The sequence below is a fragment of the Rhinolophus hipposideros genome (assembly GCF_964194185.1).
Source record: "Rhinolophus hipposideros genome assembly, chromosome: 19".
NCBI lineage: Eukaryota > Metazoa > Chordata > Mammalia > Chiroptera > Rhinolophidae > Rhinolophus > Rhinolophus hipposideros.
In genome coordinates, this window is record NC_138065.1 from 40,591,789 (window position 1) to 40,606,828 (window position 15,040).

The following is a 15,040-nucleotide window of genomic DNA, read 5'->3' on the forward strand; positions in this document are numbered from 1 at the left end:
ATTTCTAGATCAGCTATTGGTACTATATAGTCTAAATTAACCAATTATTTTACTCTTTCAATTCTCACATCTGTAAAATCAAATAACACTCTACCAAATTATTTTCTAACTGACCCTGGAAGGAGTATATATCTGCAAAGGTAATGATCAACATTTTAATTCTCCTCAGCCACTGCGAAAATAAGTATTCCATAGACATCTTCTACATGCACAGTACTAGGCTGGGCTAAAAGTGCAAAGAAAGTGATGGTTTTCCTAACCCAGCTGAATAAAGCACAGAGAAATGCTTAACTAACAATTGTGATTACATGACAAAACTGAGGCATCTCAGAAATAGCTTTCATAGGAGTTGGGCTGAACATACAGGAGTCAGAGAGAATGATGTTAGATTTGATCAAAATACAAAATAAAAAGAGGAGTCATTAAATTTAGCTAGGCAGAGAGGAGGTAAGTAGATTTCTATGTCCTTTGGGTTCCCAAAGCACACCATACATCTGTTACTGCATTTAACACATTGTACAATAGTTTGTCATCTCACTTAAGACTATAAATTCCTCAAGGACAGAAACCTTGTTCAATTCATTGTTCTATCCCTAATCACTAGCACAGGGTCTCGCACACAGAAGATAACCAATTAATGCTTTTTAACAGGCTCGGTAAGGACAGAATTCCCTATTTAAATTATTGTATGTTAACCTAGACTATTTGTGCAGGTAATTTACTCATTGACTCAACGCCAAAACCACCATTCTAGACTCTGCTCTATGGAGACTGTGTAACTATATTTAATGGATGCTGCAGCCAGCAGGTTCCTTGTTAGGCTTTGCCAGCCAATGGAGGTAGTCAATGAAGATTAGGAAACAGGAAGAGGGGTGAAGGGGCTTCTTTCCAATTCCCAGCAGCAGCAATTGGTTCCAGCCCCCAGCTGCTTTCCATACTCCCAGAACTAGCCCTGTCAGCGCTGAACAACACTGACCTCCTCAAAGGTTCAGAACCAAAGCAATGGAACCTCTTCTCTGAGCTCTTAAGTTGATTACCGTAATGTTCTCTTTTGGCTCTTAACCCACCATTTAACCAACTCCCTCTGTTGCAATTCCCATTGAAGTCTCTGTTTTCTCTACATTACTAATGTAAACTAATACATTATTAAACATAGTGATTCAAACTGCTCTCCTCTGAGATATCCTGCTTCTTCACTGAAGGGGAAAGTAAAGAAAGTTTGGAGCTATTCCGATAGACAAAAATCTATACGGGATAGCTCAAAACCCTTGAAATTTCTGTCAAGTTACGGGATAGAAAAACAGTTAACTTTTATGATTTAAACTATTCAACTTGAAAAACAAGAGAAAATGAAAAATATTTAAATAATGCAGGCAATTCCAAGTACACACAACCACCTCCTTTCACCACAGCGCAGATCCTTGAGAAATGTGAGATGTTAGAGCTGATGTGCCATTCCTCAGGGGTCTGAGTTCCCACAAGCCTCTCCTAGTGTGAGCATTGTACCATGCTGAATGTGATTCCTATATTTAAAAACTTTTCTATTCTGTTATTCAACACAGTCCCTAACTGCAAACTAACTGCTTCACCTAGTGTTCAACAATACAAAGAGCAATCTGTTCCAACACTAAAGCTGAGCTGAACTTATTGGTATGTTACTCTCCCTTCCTAAGGAATTTTCAAGTATATTTTTTTTACTACATGTGATTTTCATTGTACACATTGACTGTAGAATCTAACCTCTTCATAAAATACAACTCTACAGAAACAAAAAGAAATCCCTCTGGCAGAAGAGCCCATAATCAACACATCTGTTGAAAACAAATAACCAAAATGTTTTGATATTTTTCATTTGATCTGTTACTTCCCTTAATAAGATGACCTCATTAGACAATTTAATCTGAGGTTAATTTCAAAATTAATTTCTCATTATTGTACTTAATAAAATGATTTTTTAAAATGACGACAAAATGGCAGACATGTAGAAGCAGTCAACATGTTGTTCATCCATTCCCTAAATGAAATGGGAGAAGGCAAATCCAAGCAATAGGACTTTCTCAGAATTTGTAGTAATGTATATACAGGATGCTGAGCACCAACAAGAAGTATCACGGGGCACAGACACACTACCACTTCAGCTGCCTAACATCTGTAAGACAAAACGAGAAGTGAAAAGAATTTTAAGCTTGAAAATCTGGGGGCAGTTCCACTGGAGTTCCTCCACAGAGCATAAAACCGGGTAACAGACCCCCACACCCTTAGCATCTATAACCTCAGGGATTCGTCCCTTAGCTCCTGCCTGTGAACATAGTACTAACACAAGCTTCTACTTCGGTGCCAAGTATTTCCACAGTAAGTATATCCATGTAAAATCAACCAAACTACACTCTTTACAAAAGACACCAGAGGACCCATTTGACACATTGGGTAGAAAAAGTGAAAGACTGGAGGGGGCACCGGGTAGGAGAAGAAGGGGGAAAAATAGAAAGGCTATCTGGACCTTCAGGGAATAGATAGGATAACTGTTATTGTGCCTTTATACCCCAAATTATAGGAGGGATCTACTCAGTTAAATTTAAATAAACATTCAATAAGTTACCACAACAAAGATTTCAAAGAAATTAAGTAACTGGTGTCTGATGACAATGTATGTCTCCCCCAGCATGTGTAATAAACAATACTAATTAAAAATAGAGTGTAGATCTGTAGACGTGCAGAATAAACATAATCTCACAGTGCTTTTCTTTTTTTAAAAAAACTGCAAACTGTGATATATTGTTTGATTTCTCCAGATTTAATAAATGAGTCACTACAAAATTATGAGGTTCTTTAAGTCATACTAGGAAGGCTGTCATAATTTTAATAGAACGCATTTTAACGTTAACTCACTTCTCTTGCTGGAAGAAATTATGCTTCTCTGCTAATGTATAGAAATGAAACTGTCACTGAAATACTGGGTTATATATTTTTCACCAGACATATATCTTTACGCCAACCACTGCATAATATAAACACAAATCATGAATAAATCAGATTAAGGAGATAGACCCGACAGGACACACTGAAGGTCAGTAACAGACAAATGAAATTCCAAAGATGTTTACTGACCTGATCAATCTTTCTATTCATACCAACCTGGCAGATAGCTGAGTGCTGCACACAGCAGAGACAAATTTAAAAATCTCAATATTTTGAATGTCTACAGTTGTGTTAGTGGTTCCAATTTGAAATTTTTCTATGCAGCACATTTAAGGACCTAAGCATATTTTTCATATATTCAAAGGGACTAGCCTACTCAGGCAGTTTTCCTTCATAAATTCTCCATTTCACTCCCACACTTAACTATAATTAACCTAAAATGTGGACTCCACAAGGATATACCTGAAGAAAATAACTCAAATCCTTAGAAAAAGTGAGAGGCCATATTTGCTGTGCTACCCCTAGAAAATGGACTCATCTGTAACTACTCATTATTTTACTAAAAAGGCACGTTCAATGTACAATCAAGATTTTTAAAGATACCTGTTGATTGCAACAAGCAGAAATTTCGGGGGAGAAGAGGAATAACCAAATGTCACACTGCTGCCATTTAAATTCTTTATAAATCAAAAGGTCAAATATTCATTTTTAAGAACCCAAATCTAACACCAATCTAAGATACCAAAATATTAAACAATACCCCCAGGCCAACTGGGTAAGTATATGACCCACCAATTATTACAAGTATTCCAGCGGATCGCCTTGGAACTCCCCAAAGAAGATTCTAAAATACAAACCACTCATTCGTCAGTTTTCAACATAATTCTCAGTCTGAAAACACTGAAACCGCGTCTCAATTTTTTTTTTTTTAAATTTTTAAAATACAGCATGGTACTAAAATAACGAATGCCAACCTATCCTCTTCGCAGCCAATTTCTTCACACACCCCAAGGAACCCGGACGATTCCAAATACATTTGCCCAAGGAAAGGGGCACACGTTCTCTACAACTTCTGACAGCCACGCAGTCGAGACCCAAAAGGGCTTCCAGGAGCGAAGCCAGCACGGCCTTCACGGACACACGATCAGAATAAACCACCTCCAAGTCGGGGACCAATTGTTCCGAACAGTGTCTCCCGGGAGCAGGGAAGCTACCTCGGTAGGAAGCCAAAGCTCCTGACACCCAGAAGGAGGGCTCCGCGGCGACAGCGGGGACCGCGGATCGCAGCGTCCACGACAGGACTCCAAACGCGCAGCTTCCAGCACAAACCCCCCGAGACACCCCCTCCCCCACCCCCTCCGGGGCAACCTCGCGGTTTCAGCAAACCTGCAACAGATACTTCCGAGCGGGCGGGCGGCACTCCAGGAATGTTTCCACCGGGAGGGGTCTCCCCCCGGGCCCGCCAGGAACCCCGACGCCGCCCCCCCGGGGGGAAGGGGGCTGTTGGCACGAAACGCTCGCCCCCACCCCCGCGGTGCAGACACGCAGCGCGGGCGCGGGGAAACACCCGCCTTCCACGCCGCTCGCCTCCGGAAAGCGGCCGCGGAGACGCTGGGGCCCCGGCCCGGGAGGCGAGGGGGCCGCCCCGCAGCCCCGGCCCCCGCAGCCCCGGCCCCCGCGCCGAGGAGCGCCGGGCAGAGGCTCGCCGCGAAGGCAGGCGGGAATCCCTGCGCGCGCCCCACCGGCTCCTCCAGCCACGGGCTCCCCGCCTCCGCCGAGACCCTCCAAGAAACGGGAACAATGAGAGCCGCCTCCCCCGCCATCCCCGCCCCGAGAGCGGCCGGGGGCGGCGACGCCATCTCCTCTCACACCCCCGCGGACACACACCCCTCCCCGGCCGCCCGCAGCCCGGCCCAAACGACGAGCGCCCCGGACCGCCGCGCCCGCGCCCTCCGCCTCCCCGCCCGCCTCCCTCGCTCACCGGCGCCGGCCCCAGCCCGGGACTCCGCTGGCCGCGGCTGCAGCGAGACTCAGGTCCAAGCCGCCGCGGCCGCCGGCGCCGCCGCACAATATGGCGAGCCTCGGCTTCCGCAATGGAGTTCGGGAAATACAACAGGGGCCGCTCAATATTCATGAGAGACTGAGGGGAAGCCGGCTCGGCCGGCGCTGCGGGGAGGGCGGGAAGGAGCGAGCGCGCGAGAGGGCGGAGGCGCCGGCCGGGGACGGGCTCGGCGTTAGAGCGCCGCCGCGCGCCGGCCGCGCAGGGGCCGAGCCACCGCCCCGCCCCGCCCCGCCCCGGCCGGCCCCGCCCCGCGCCCCGCCCCCCGCGCCCCGCCCCGGCCGGCCGGCCCCGCCCCCCGCGCCCTCCGCGGGGCCGACGCAGCCCCCGGGCAACGCCCCGCGGACGACGGCGGGACCTGGTCGGCGTCCTCCGCTCCGCCTGCGTGCGGCTGCCCCTGCCCGGCTCGCCCGCCGCGCTTCCCAGGCCGGCGGACGGGGGTTGGGTCCCGAGTGCTCTCCCGTGACTGTCGCCTGTGCTTCACACCCATCCCGCCGCGGAGAAATCCTCCTTCCTCACTCACCTCTAGAACTTCACCTGCACTTCGGCACCTTGCCAACCCCCGTTGTACAGACACACACTTTGCATCCTTGCGGAGTGAACCTACAAGATCTAATGAGTCCAGGGAAAAGGACCTTCGAGTCTAGAAGTATAGTCGTAGACGTCTGGAAGCATTCTGATGGCTCTCATCAGCGCTTAGGATCTATCTTGCTGCCGTTTTATTCCTACCTCGCTGGCCCTCTGGTATCATCTTCTGAACTTGAGACTGTAAGAATAGATGGCATAGATGTAAACATTACCTAAAACACAACCAATTAGTCTCCAAAAAAATACGTAAAATGTGTATCAATTAAGCTGTAAAGTGAAGGAGTACAAAGAAGGTAAAGAGTTCCCGACCGTAGGATGTTAATTTCTCTGAAAAAAATAACCAATCGGAGAATCACTCTGTAAATTATATAAGTGTCTAACCACTATGTTGTGCACCTGGAACTAATAATATAAAATAATATTGAATGTGAACTCTAATTGAAAAATAGATAAGTTAATTAATTAATTAAAGATAACCAATAATACCAGGCAGTAAATGTGAAGGCAGTTGTGGTGTAAAGGAATGGACTACCCTAGGAATTGGACAAACTATGTTTATAGCCTCCAGGGTGTCTCTAACTATGGTACTTAAGTAAATTACAGAACTCCTCTGGATTTATTTTCCTTATTTGCAAAAGTGAGAGGATCGTGTTGAATGATTCTTAGGTCCTTTCCAGCTTTTGAACTCTCTAAAATTCTACAAGCAATGCAAAATAAGTGGTATAAAATTATTTAGGATTTTGGAAAAGAAAAGGATCAATTCCAGCTGGTGTGTTCAGGGATGATTCCTGAGAAGCTAGGATTTAAGTAGGACATTTAAGCTAGATGGAAAAAAAAAGAGGACAAGAGTTAAAATATTAAAGACAACACATTATGTATCCTACCTAACAATCCCTTAAAGTAATCAAAAGCAAAGCATTATTCTTTTTCAGTAATTTGAAAACTTTCACCTACTATCTATAGCTTTAAATAAGAAATTATAATTCTGATTCTACAAGCCCTTCAAGGTTAAGCTCTTCCTCCAATGTGAAAAAAAAATCAAAATAACAGTAATGTTTCTAATTCTCCCTTCCTGTAAGGGTCCACTTTCTAGACATAGTGCAGTTGCAGAAGCGTCTCCTGTCTTTATTTAGGATGACTGCATGTGTAATTCAGTTAAGGATGTTCATAATTCAGAACCTTTTGCTCTAGCTAAAAGGCTGTGAAAATAAAAAATATAGTACTTAAAAAAGATTCATGAGAGAATTAGTGGCAAAATGGAAAACTTATGGGGCATCTGGATTAAATGTGATTAAAAAACTAGACTTCAGGCTAGTATCCTTAATATGAAAGACACTAAAGACGAATGAATGGAACTGGTATTATCTATTTTATCTCTTACTCAAAAACTTGGCATTGAGAATACTGTGGGCCTTCCATGACTATACTAATCAGGAAAGGTTATGTTATGGTGTAGTAACAAATATCCCCCAAATCTCCATGTCTTAACACAATAAAAGTTATTGCTTGCTCATGTTTCATGCTTCATGTGGATTAGACTCACTCTATTCCAGTTACTCTAGGAACCAGATTGATAGAGGGTCCACCATCTTGGAGCTGTATCACCAGAACACAGCAACTAAGTCTCTATGACAAAGGAAGAAAACTAAAGAATCCCTATGAACTTTTCACAGCCTTCTCTTGGAAAGGAAACAAATCACTGATCACATTTCACTGACCAAAACTGGTTACATAGTGCCCCCCCTACACACTGATCTGCAAGGGGACTGAGTCCTCCAACCCAGTCCTTGAACTGAATTCAGAAGAAGTGGGGATATTGGTGAACAATATTAATGTCAAAAACACAGACCCCACCAGTTATCTCCTAGATATTATGAAAATACTCCAAGAAGTTTATTCTATAACACTAGCTCTCTTGAGTAGCTTAAAGAGTTATGCTTTCAAAAATAAACTGTACTTGTTATGAGTTGACTATAGTGATAATAGAATGGGCTTTACATTTTCTTCTCCTTTGTTTTAATTGTATATTAAATCAAAGTCAAGTCCATAGTAGTCTATCAATAGTGATTTGACATATCCAGCCTACTTTCTTTTTGCTAATTTTTTGAACTGACATAAGGGATATACCTCCCTGAAAAACATTTTCTACCTACACTCTGCCCCCATGTTAAGTGTGCTAATTGAAAATGATAATCGTATTTTAAGTAGGAAACCATCACATTAACACTACGTAATACAAGTATTGTATTATGGGTCGGTGACTAGATGAACTCCAGTTAAAAAGATTCTCTTACCTCAAAACTGCAGAAGCAGTACTCTGTTAATCACACAGTGAATTGGGCAGGCATCTCTGATCACAAAATCACCTCTATTGACTTTTTGCTATCGTAATGCTACAAAATGAAAGATTATAGTTCAGCTTAACCAACTTTGGTTGAGCATTTATAATGCCTACACTTTACCAGATGCTTGGAATAAAAACATTAATGTAACTTATGTAATAGTTTCTTGAGAGCAGAAATCTTGTCCATTGGTGTAGACCTAGATAGAGACTAGCACAGTGTTTGGCACATATAGTAGATGCTTAAGAAATAGAGAATGAAAGACTGCGAATCTTTGATCCCAGTGTGTATATAAAATAGAATAGTATATATCAGCTTGGTTTGTCTCACTTGTACCACGTAAGAGCAAAAATTTCTATCAAGGTTGTATTTAGTCCCTCCAGAGACTTTCTCTATTTAGGCACTCTGTCTTAAATGGAAATTCACACCTGCCTATTCTATATCCACCATATGGATTTCTTTTCAACTGTGCTCCAAATAGCTAATTGTTACCTGCTCATCTGAGATATAGATTGCAGGCCACCAATAGATAGGCTAGGTATGTCTCGCAGTTTACAGAGCACTTTTATATCCATTATTTCACCGAATCTTCAGAACAATCCTCAAAGGTATTATTCCTGCTTTATAGACAAGGGAAATGCGACTTCTGTCACATGAAGCTCAAAGTGGTTGAGGCTCAAATCTAGGTCATCTGACTCCAAGTCCAGGATATTTTTCATTAAACCACATGTGCCTTCTGGCTCCGTGCTGCATACACAATTCCAGCATTTTCTTCTTCCTTCTATTTGGTAAGCAGTTTATGAGACAAATATCTCCAGAGCTTCCTCTCAGCACTGGTATTTATTCCAGTCTTTAGTGTGGTCTATTTTCAGGAAGCTAGAGGCGATGCTGAACATAGCAGTATACAATGAACCTGATCCATTGACAGAAAACCAGCATGTTTTGTTTTTGTTTTCTTAGAAAACTTGCTTTAAGAATCAAAACAGGGACGTCCAGTTAGCTCAGTTGGTTAGAGTGTGGTGCTCTTAACAACAAGGTTGCCAGTTCGATCTCCACATGGGACACTGTGAGCTGCACCCTCCACAACTAGATTGAAACAACTATTTGACTTGGAGCTGATGAGTCCTGGAAAAACACAAATAAATAAAAGTTAAAAAAAATTAAAACTAAAAGTTAGGTTAGAACACTGGAATATGGGATTTAATCACTATCTATCTATATATGTATAGATATAGATATAGATATTGTCAAAATGTATCTTCTACCAAAATTTTTAGTTGGTATCTTTGAGATGTATTGTGCTTTCTTTGAAAGGGTCAAGTTCAGTAGGGATGTTGTAGAAAGGCCCAAAAGGGAATTAGAATACAATGTGGCTTCAGGAAGCAGGCAACTCAAGATTTACAACCTCCCCAGCTAAATATATATATCTAGCCACAAGCTTTAGTGAAGTTCATTTGTTTCAGCATAGTGTGTTTCTTTTTGTGGCTTTTCCCCTGATGTTTTAGTTCTTGATTCCTTTTTATATTCCCGAGACAACCCAAATAATTGGTACTACTTTTAAGTGTTCAACTTAAAGGAGTTAAACAGATTAAATGAGATGGACTAGTTAGACTTTTGGAGAGAACTAAACAATATTGCTATTTCCCTCCTATGGAGACTTGGAATGGTATTTTATATGTCCCAGATGTGGCCACATTCTGCCTAACATCTGTTAGTGCACTTTATTAAAATAATGAAGTAGCATGTGTTTGAAATGTCAAAAATGAATAAAAGTTTTCATTCTGATGCAGCACAAATAGCCAACTGTTTCTTTGCAGTAATAATGAGTGCATTAATGGGAGATACTGTTGTGATAATCAAACTTCTAATATAAAGTATGGTTGAATAATTCATGGCTTTAGTTTTCTAATATAAAGAAAATGTATTCGATTCAACACAAACTTTGTAGGTTTTTTCCTTTCAAATGTTTTCTGCAAGAGATGCGATTTGTGCCTTGGCATTGAGTTAGGAACATCTTCCTAAAAACAAACAAGGAATAGATAATTAAGATCAAAACTCAAAGCTGAAATGGAAACTTCCCTGGGAAAGAAGGCTGAATGATCCTTTGGGAAGTATACAGATGAAAAGTGCAAAATATTTACAGCGAGTTACAGCTCACTTACACTGTCTTTGTGGACATTTAAATTCTTCCCCCTTAAAACAAGTGTGGTGCTAGAATGGTTTTTGTGGGGTGAGAAAGTAAAGCGTAAAGATATCACTTATCTAACACATTTCTTGGAAATGTTTTTTTAGTAAAGAATTTAAAAGAACTGCCAAATCCTACCCATACAAAGAAAGTTTTCTTTTATTTTAGACTACATGAAGATCCAGAAACTTTTGCAGTATTCATCTGCTGACTTATTAGCATTTTATACTCCACAAAAGCAAACTATTTAAATATACATTGAATAACATACCAAAGTAGGTTATAATTTAGGTAAATCTGAAAACCATTCTGGTCAACCTAGAAAACAGGTTTGATGTGTTACATCCGGGAAGAGATATTTTCTAAGGATTTTAGTCAGTCTGTAAGACATTGTTGTTTTATCATTTTTTTTAATAAACATGTTTCATTGATCATGCTTATAAGATCAGAATGGACTCTGCTGCCTTAAGAATTATAAAGTCTGCCACATATGGAGCAAGATAGGATAAAGGTAGCTACAAATGAACCTTCTTGTCATCACACCCTGTTAGGGACAAGTGGGTGGCCTAACTCACTTTGTTGTGTCCCTCTCCAACTCTCATTCCTATTCTGATTTAATTAGTTCTTAATTAGCTCTGGAACAGTATCAATGTTTATAGTTAGTAGATTTCCAATTCCTTGACTTCACATTTACACATCTTTAGCCTCCTGTCTTCACTCTTGGACTTCATCACATTAGCTGCCCAGGTTTGACCTTTTCCTAAAATTTGAAAGACTACTATGAGCCTGAACTCAACACAGCCATCCCTACTTCCACATGATCCAGTTTTTAGCTATTTGCCAACCTATTCATTTCCTGACTTAGCTCTTTAATTAAGCATGGCCATATTTTCACCCCAGCCTTTAGCTTGAGGTTTGACACATAGTTAAAACAAACTGAATTACAAAAAGATGTCACAAACATAACTCATAGACGCCAGGTCATTCATGGTACAGAAAAAGAACCATCTCTATCAACAAACACAGCAAATACAGAGCTCTTCAGTGGAAAAGAACAAAGAAGCAATGAGGTTGCTCTCTTTGGTATTGAATACTCCAGAATGATCTTCAGTCAGGAGAAGCCACGTGATAGGAAAGTCCTGTGATATTGTTGTAGCTATCCAAAGAAATATAATGACCAACAGGAGAGTCTGTTATTGGTGGACTTCCAAGAAGAACTGTACTTGGATGTTGATTTTTAAAGAATTCTGTCAAAATACACTAACGTTTTATACCGAGAGTAAAAGTTTAAATGATATACATTAATCTAATATTCCAACTGGAACTTGAAATTTGACTAGTTCTCAAACCACGTTTAGGAACTTTCTCTCCTATTCATTTGCTTAGATTAGTAGTGTGCAAGTACCGCCCTCCACTCCACAGGAGTGAAAGTAGCATGAGTTCACCATGTCATTATTCATCTTTCAATATCAGTCATTATTCATCTTTATGTGGGTCCTAGCACTTGACACAATGTAATGTATATGTATTATATATATATATATGTATATATACATATATACATATATACATATATATATATGTGCTATATGCCTTGTTCCTAAGATACGTTTGGCATCCTTTTAAATAATGATAATAATTGCACATTTTAAAACGTAGTCATTAAAAATACTTATATATTTGACAAAATAATATCTAGTTTAATCATACAAGAACATTTAGGCAGTGGAAATTTAAAAAGGTAGTTTTCTACCTACCATGTTCACACAATCATAATACTCATTGTTGGTCGATGTTTGTGAACACAGATAGCACATACATTATTGATATGTATGAAAAATGACACAACCTCTTAACAGGGAAATTTGGTACTTATCTCTCAAAATTCTAAGTGTGTGTTTCTTTTAGCCTATGAAATCCAATTCCAGGACTGTATCCTACAGAAGTACTCACACAAGTGTGCAAAGAAATATATACATGGATGTTAATTTTTGCATTGCTTGTGTTTGTGAAAAATTGACTATAACCCATATTTTTAGCTAAATACATTTTGGTATTTTATACAGTACTGCATCATATAGCTGTTAAAAATGATGAGAGCTACAAATACTGATGTAGAAAGATATCAGAGATATCAAGTAAAGCATCAAGTTTCTCAGCAATATGTACCATATATCCCATTTTTGTAATATAAAAATATTCAAAAGAGTAACCACCAAACTATTAAGCGGGATTATATTTAAGGAAAGGAGGATTTTTGAGGACCTTTAGTTCTAAATTATTTCTTAATGTTTCACAATGGAATAAAATGTGTTTTATTACAAAAGCTGTAAAGATACGATTACATATAAAAAGTAAACTTATCTAATAAAAATGAGTGAAAATTTCAGCACATATCTACCTATCATTAACTATCATTATCTATCATTAACTGAAGGGGGTAAAGAAAACATGTGTCCTAGATCAGGCATCATCAGCCAAACAAACAGAAAAACTAGAACTTGGGAATTCTTGACTTTGTTTCTGGAGATCTAGTAGCATAGTGGCCTTGAAAATCAGGGATTCAAATGGCTTATCACTAGACCTCAATTGCCATTCCCCTAAACATTTCTAACCCTACTTATTAAGAATTTAGGCTAAACAGGAACCGACCAATGATTATAGATCCCCCAAATAACCCTTTAAAAGAGTCCTAGGATCTATATAATTATCTTAGGATTCTATCTCCTCCTACTAATTTATGTCCCAGGGTCTGTAGGGGAAATATCAGATGTTATTTGCTAATTAGACTCCTTAGTACTCCCTCAAGAAATTCCTACTGATTTAGTGTGTGATTGCTAGAAGCAAGTACCAATTGTAGGCTGAGAATCAAATGTTTGCATTTTCTATCTCATGCAACTCCATTCCAGGGAATTTTTATTTTTCAGACTCTTTGAGATGACTATATGATAAAAAGTTTGAGTAATATATTTGGCTGGGTTCAAGAGACTTCACCTCCCTTCAAATATGGCTCAAATGACCCAAGGGGTCACAGCAAGGGCACTAGCCGTATAATATGGGGTAGAGTAGGTATGGGGTTGTGAGGAAGTAGACGGACAGGCTGAAAAGGATAGGTTGTTTGTCCAAAGTAGCCATAGGCCCAGAGCTGGAGCAAGAATAAAATACACAAGCAGGGAGGAAGTCCAGAAAAACAGGGCTCAGGATAAGTGTAAGGGGGTGAAAGCTGAATCAGAGGTTCTGAAGTCAAGAACACCAAGAGTAGCGATCTCTCCTTCTCCTCTAATTGTGAGGATGACAAGTAAGGTGAGGAATAAGGGCATGGTACAGCATGGCTGATATGAGAGAGGCTGGCATAGGAACACCCTGACCTTGACTCTAACTCCTCAAGTTTTAGGTGGGCCAAATCTGAAGACATATGCAACACAGAGAATTACTGAGTGAGGGTCATGAGAAGCAGAAGGTCAGTTAGGAAAACTAGATTTTCTACATAATGCACCGAAATTGGGAAAGTTCCTGAGACATAAAATGAAAAGAGTCAGGGACAATGAGAGCTGAGCACAGATGACTGGCTTTCTTTTGGTTCTCCGAATTTCTCTGACTCTCTGACCGTTTCCAGTTCAGTCTCTTTTGTAGCTTCTCATCATTACCCCAAACTCTTAAGTTTGGAATGTCCCAGGGTTTAATCTTAGCACCTCTTTTTTTTTTTTAACTTATAACCTAAATTATAAATTAAGGTATAATTGATCATTTATAACCTTAATCAGTCACATGGCTCGAAGTTCCACTCACATGTTGACAACTCCCAATTTTCTCCAAACTTACGGACTTCTCTAAGTTTCTGGAAACTTCAGGACCTTTCCAAACTTCTGTTCAACTTCCTCATCAGCCTCTCCACTTGGATGTCTAATAGGTATCTCAACTATAAAATGCCTGAACTGGACCTCCTCCTTGAAATATAAACAAAGAACAATATATAATCGTTAAGGGTTCCTTTATTTGTAGCTATAATATCTATATCGCTTTATTAGACCCACTTAAAAGAAATTATTCTTTAGAAAATTACTGAAAACCACATAAACAACACAAATTTAAAGTTGATGTTTCAACTGTATTTGCCTACATGTTCATTTACACATTCCCTTAGCAAGAGTCTACAATTCACCAGACTCGGTAATTAAGAGACATAGGACATAGGTCCTCTCTTCAAAGAACCCAGAATCTAGTAGGAGAGACAGACACACATGAAGTGTGCATGAGGCCATCCCATGACGGACAGGGGAGAGGAATGTGACTTCGACTTGAAAGCAGAGAATGAGAACTTGTAGGTGGTTCAGAAGTTTGTAGGTGGATAATAGCAAAGCAATAGCAGTAATTCTCCCTTGAGGACCATGTTAATTACACACTGTGGAACAGCATCGCTCAGAGGGCTCCAGTCTTGGCAATATTAGCTTTAATTCTGGAAATTAGAAGAGTCATAAGTAAATTCACAACTGTACTAATAGCCAACAACCACACAAGCTCAGGCATGTGCTAAGTATTTTATAAGCATCATCTCATTTCATCTGTACAACAATCCAAGGAGGAAGTTACCATCATTCTTTCCATTTTATTTGATTAGAAAATAGAGGTTTAAAGCATTTCAAAGTCACCTCAAGTAATACGGTGGGCAAGTCCATATCCGTAACCACTATTCTAAATTGCCTTCCCATAATTGGTGGCTCTGTTTTAACTAATCAAAATGGTGCTCGGCTTTTTGCATATTTGTACTAAAACACAAGAATCAATTATGAATAATCCAAATAGTAAATATCCATTATACTTTAGTAACAATCCCCAATTACTAAACATAATTGTACAAAAAGGACCGTAGTATAAGAAGCTGTGAAATGGTGGGTTCAGTTTTCAAAGCTCATAAAGACACAGCAGTATCAGAGATATTAGTTCAAG

At 40.1% G+C, this 15,040-nt stretch overlaps 1 protein-coding gene across 2 annotated transcripts in view; it reads right to left on the reverse strand.

The window, feature by feature from the left end:
* The window catches only part of RNF2 (ring finger protein 2), a 33,848-nt gene extending 28,637 nt beyond the window's left edge, over positions 1–5,211 (reverse strand). The window contains exon 1 of one of the 2 annotated variants that reach the window (XM_081025201.1): positions 4,901–5,211. The gene's annotated coding sequence lies outside the window, so the exon portion shown is untranslated. Of the gene's footprint in view, positions 1–4,305; positions 4,584–4,900 lie in introns of those variants that run through there. The other variant, XM_081025203.1, reaches the window with a different exon arrangement.
* Between the last annotated feature and the right edge of the window lie 9,829 nt (positions 5,212–15,040).